Genomic DNA, 6,037 nt, shown 5'->3' on the forward strand with positions numbered 1-6,037 from the left:
TCAGATGGCCACAAGGTGGGGCAAGATGATATTCAACTGAGTATACTCCTTGAATTTTTGAGGGGAATTCTTCTATGTAGTAATTTCTGTTTCTGTGTTTGTGTGTGTACATTTGTGGTTTAGAGCTATTTGTCATCATTGGTTAAAACTATCACCTGACATGGTGACCCTGTATACATCTTTGTCATACTGTATCTTGTGATATGTAATATTTAGACCTCAGTACCTGTTTAAAACCAGCTTTCTTCTGTTACTCTGATTCTGAAATAGACTATTTCTGTAACTCCTTGCTAATTCTGTGCCTCACCTTTGCTTATGGTGGAGGAAGGTGGTCTTTCCACATTTGATTTTCAACTGACATAGCAAATAAAAGAGAAATTGGGATTGGAAATATAAGTTCTGCATTGGTCAGCACAATTTTATTATAACAGAAAAAATGTGGATCATATAATATGTAATGTCCAGTCACTTGCCAGAAAGCATGCACTCCGTTGGAGGGAGGGGCCTCCCTGCACAGGAGTGGGAAGGGGAGCTGTGACCAATGGCAAGGAACACAAAATTCTTGTAGACCATGTGACAATACTGGTATGTACTGTAAAAGAACAACAACAAAAAATGCAATTTCTGTTAAAACTTTTCATATTATTATTGACTAAAATGTTTAAAACTTTTCTAACTAAATAGCATACATCTTGTGTGATAACATTAATCTATATAAATGAATCTCTTTATAAATCATGTAAAATGACATCATGATAAGCAGAATTAGCCTGTTTCATGGGGACTATGGTTGGCATTACAAAGTTATCCCTGCTCTAGGCAAGGAGCCATGCTTTTGCATGCCTCTGTATCAATGTGGAAGAAAGCAAAGTCTTCTGGAGATTTGTGTATGGGGAGCAGCTCCCTCAGCAGATGCCAAATCTTTGAAGAAGTCTGTAGACATGAACTATTGTGAGTAACATTCACAAGAGCTGGAAATTTGGTGTGCTAATCTGGTAAAGGGAAGAAATGAATGAAGTACTGATAATCAGCTCACATTCTGCCACTTTAATGTTTGGGGTGTCCGGAAGATAAAAACAAAACAAAACAAAGCAAAACAAAACAAACCTTTGGTGACTGTTTAAATACATTTTATTAATACAGAATGCACATTGCATCAATACTGTTCAAAATACTGAAAATGTTTCCCTTGCTTTGAACAGAATTATGCCATCATTCTTGGTAATAGGTCATTTACTGTAAGTTTTTCTTAAAAAGTTTGAGCATTCACTTTTTTCAGTCACTCCTTGTATCTATAACTATTTAGAAACGTTAGAGAAATACTAATTCTGTGAGAAAAAGATGCTGATTTTTTTCCATAAATGCGCCAGTCATAAGTTTATAACTTTTATAATTCATATTTTCTTGAAACAGTAGTGTATTTTTGGTTAATAAGCCCTTCTAAATATTTTCCACCCTAAATATTTCAATCTCTAGTTAATTTTTTGTGTTTTAATGAAAGGGGAATAAGAGAGGTTAAATTCATCCCTACCTATGAAAAGTTTCATTTTCCAATAAAAATGTATTTTAACATAATTGTATCTGGCTGGAGTTCTCAGCAGCTGGAATTTTTATGTTAACCCACTTGGTATGAAAATTGGTAAGATGGTACATATGTGTCAATGTATACATGGATAAGTTTTACTCCTAGTAAATGTAGTGTGCTACATTACATTTTTGTGCATTTATACTTTTTTATTAAATGTTTCCTTTTGATTTTTCTTGTAGAATTTGTCCAAGTCAGTACAATAGCACATGAAAATCTACTTTTACTCCTTTGGGAGGATGTTGAAAGTGAGTTATCAGGTGACTTGACTACCAATGATGTCTTGGTCATATGAACCAAAGAAGCTAGCAAGCTGTAACAGATAGAGAAATGTAGGATGAAGATCCTGATTCACATGAGAAAGAAAACAGTAATATAAATAAATAATTTACTCATCAAAAATGGTCATATGTAACTGAAAAAGGCAATGTTAGAAGTAGTTCAGAAAATGTTGTTAGGTTCTTGGCAGGGGTTTGTTGGGAGCCTTTGAAACTGGAAACAGAACACACATGCAGGGCTGCTGCATGGCCAGGGCAAGATAAGGACACTTGGCTCCAACTCCAGTTAACTAAATAAAGACTTTAGCTATGGGCATTTCACTCCTGTACTGAAATGCAACATGGAGATCATTCTTGTAAGATAGTTCTCCTAAATTAGACATAATTTGTTATTTGGCAAAGTCCTTGAACCACTCACTCCCAAGTTCTGTTCAATTTCCAGCATTTTCCACTCTAACCCCTACCTTGAATACTAAAGAAATATGGGCTACCTAGAGACATTCCTTTTCTTAGCCCTCAGAATCTCAAACTGCGCAAGAATTTTGATCTCCTGAAGCCCTAAAATCATACCAGTTATTTCAGTGTAAACCTTCACCATACACTGGTTTGGGAGATTTGGTTTCTAGGCCAGTCCCCAATAGTGGTTGAAGCTTATTGGAAGGATACCAGCACTGTGATTCAATGTTGGAAATTACAATGAATGATAGCAACAAAATGTGAAACACACAGACAAGGAATTGCAAATAAAACCTGTATACACTGATTGTAATATTTCAAACTGTGTTATAATGACCCTTCCATATCTTACCTGAGCTGAGCATGGTGAAATAAGCCAATAATTCCAGAATTTGGGAGGTAAAGGCAGCAGGATCCACAGGAGTTCAAGGTCATTTTGGGTACACAGTGACCTCAAGACCAACCTGAACTACATAGTTGAGACTCTGACTTAAAAAAAAGAAAACCAAAATAAATAAATGTTTAAAAAAGCATTTCTGGCATGCTAGTACTTAGCAGGGGTCTCTTATGGTAATTAAAGGAATGTTAAAGGTATACAAAGCAGTAAAAAGTATGGGTTTAAGCTTGTAGAATAACAATTATGCTAAGGTTTATTTTCCTTCAAAATTGACTGCAGTTTGATGAAAAAACCTCCTGCTAAGAAAGAAAACAAATTGATAACCTGGCTGCCATTGGTTCATCATTGAAGAGCTTTGATTCAAACTGCCAAGGAATTTACACACCTTCTGAATACATGAATGCTGGTGAAGAGCTTGAAGCATTTTCTTTTGCTGTAGCTTTAGGAAGTATCTGCCAAATAAATCTTCAAAATATGATATAAAATATATGAACTCATTGAATGCAAACATATACTTTCAATTTAGAAATTTATCCTAGAATTCAGTCACTAGGTCTTTATTCATGCAGTGATAAATCAAATGATGTTGTAAACAGACTTCTTGTTCCTATGTATCCCAAACTGGTTGGAAATTGACATTCAGCAACTGGTTTGCCAGTTGCTCATTGATGTCATGTTTCTCCCTATGATTTTAGGATGGCCCCCATCTATACTTGTTGTCTGCCTTTGCTGGACCACCATCATGCTCAACCATCTTTTCTAGTTTCCTTTATCAACTCTGTCTTACTTTTCATACCAGTGAGACACAATTCCTGACAACCAGTGATAGAGATTAAAGGTTTATTTAGCTTACAGTTTGTAAAGGGTTCAGTCCATAATTGCAAAAAAATAGATCATGGCAAGCAGGAGGTAGCAAAGCAAGCAAGAGGGGACCACAGCTCTATCTCTTTATCACTTATCCAGGCTACTTAGGGCAGGTTGAACTCACCTATAATCCTAGTGCCCTTGATTTTAGAATTGAACCATCTATCAATTCCAGCATGACACATTCTAGATCCAGCCATTTCTGAAAAATCCCCACCTATGACTTCATGATGCTTAGGGGCGACTTCTAGACACATACCACAACAAACTGCCTGTGACATTGGTTGGTTAATTTTTATTCCCTCTTCCATCCCTTTGGCTATCACGTATTCTGACTTTTTCATTAGCATTTATTTATCATCACTGGTACATTTAACAAATAATTTGTCTGATTTCCTCTAAACTTCCCTTTCTCTTTCCTTACATCTTCCACTGCCATTACTCTCTCTCACCTAAACAAAGGTTTTTCTTTCTCTCCAACTGTATTGCATTCTGTATATTGTCTATAACCTCTCTCTCAGCCTGGCTCCATTTAATCTTAAGATGGAATCTCTTCCTCTTCACTGGCTTTTTCCACTTGCTCTATATATTGCTCTGGTAGTCCTTGGGGGAAACACAGAACTTTCATGTTTTGCTGCCCTTTGTTGGAAGGACTCTCACTTCCTGTTCTGCCTCCTGAGTCACTGCCTAGGTTTCAAATGCCCAGCTAACCACTTTGTAGCTCTCTGATACTGGAATGAAAATTCTTTTTGGGATTGGTATTAACAGTTCATTAATAGTCAAAATGATAACAGAAGAAACTACGTATCTGCTAGGAGCTCATGTTCTCTAAAATTGAATGAATTTTAGGACAAATGGAGGTTAACAGCACAATATATTTATTGAGAGAAACATAAGTTTCTGTCTGAGAGACAGAAGGGGGTCCCAAGTGTGTTGCCAAAAACTGTCTTTTCTAGGGACTTTTTTTTTAATAGAACAAAACTGCAAAGCAAGGTGGATGCAAGGTGGAAAAAAATGGGAACTCTCAAGGTAAGCATGAGGTGGGGCAGAACTATGGGTCAATCAATAAAACTGCGAGTACAATAGCTCAAGTAAAATTGATTAAATTGGGGACAAGAAGGGAAGTGAGACGTGCAGCATTCCTACAGAGCAGGGGCTCTTCCTGCAGAAGGCTGGGTTAGTGACTCCTTGCTTCTTCAGAGTGATAGAGACTTATTTAGAATATCAATCTCTGATGTTTATCCTTAGGAAGTATGTGGATGAGTTTTTTTTATCTTTTTGTCATGAGGTCTTCCCTGTAGCAGAGGGGTCTCTCTCTCCCACAGTTATAAGGTATTTAAGCACTGACTCCTTCAAGGGCCTGGCCTGGTCTGACTGTATAATATTTCTATCTCACTCAGTTGCCTATATCAAAATGAGAATAATAAAGCTTATTTTCCATAGTTGATATGGCACAGAAATAACTTACATAAGGTACACTTCAGTCCTGATAAAAGTCAGTTGATGTTATTACATCAGCTTCTGCCCTGATATCTTCTGCTCTCTGAGCATTACTTGGAACCATAATTAGCTATAGTTCTTTCTCTCTCTCTCTCTCTCTCTCTCTCTCTCTCTCTCTCTCTCTCTCTCTCTCTCTTGTATCTGGGTTGGAACTCAGGACCTTGCACTTGCCAGGCAGGTGCTATGCCATTGAGCTAGATCCCCAGCCCAATTAGCTGTATTTCTGAAGCAATAATTTTTGAAGCAAAAATTACCCACCATGAAAATTCCTTGAAAATCAGGTATTGTGTTCCAAGTTAGATGGTTGTAGGACTGGGTAAGGTGCAGTGGATGCCATGATTTGAATGTGGCAGGCAGCCACACTCAACAGACATGTTTTGGAGTACAGCTGGGTATATATATGTGGCTTTCTGGATGGAAATGGGTTCAAGTGAACGGTTGAAAGATACAGTCCTTTCTACAGGCACAAAAGGGCCATTTTACAGATGAATGGGGAGGGGCCATCCACAACTGGAAAGTCCTAGTCTACAGGTAAAAGAAAGAAATATAGCATCAGGTATACTGGGATTTGAAAGCCTTTAGGAATTTTTCTTTTAACTTAGTTTTCTGGAAAGAAGCTTAACTAATTTTTGTGTCCTGAAGCTGCAGTTTTTCTTAAAAGTAAATTTGATATTACCATTTTTTAATCTCCTATTATTTCTTCTCGCCTTTCTCAACACCAAGTGTAATAGGGAGTCGAGTGGGGGTATATATTCAGAATTTATTTAGTGGTATTCACCGAACTGAGCACAGGACTTAATACTTCTGTACAACCTGGGAAGACACAAGAGGGTTGGTGACTCCAAGGAGGCCACCCACCCTTACAGATATTCCTATCTGCAGGCCCTTATTATTTTAGGAAGTAGTTGTATTTCCTTGTTTATGTATCAGACTTTATCAGATCTCTTAGAAAGGGCG

The sequence above is a fragment of the Cavia porcellus genome, unplaced genomic scaffold (assembly GCF_034190915.1).
Source record: "Cavia porcellus strain 051 isolate PalLab524CR breed Dunkin Hartley unplaced genomic scaffold, mCavPor4.1 scaffold_2, whole genome shotgun sequence".
NCBI classification, from domain to species: domain Eukaryota; kingdom Metazoa; phylum Chordata; class Mammalia; order Rodentia; family Caviidae; genus Cavia; species Cavia porcellus.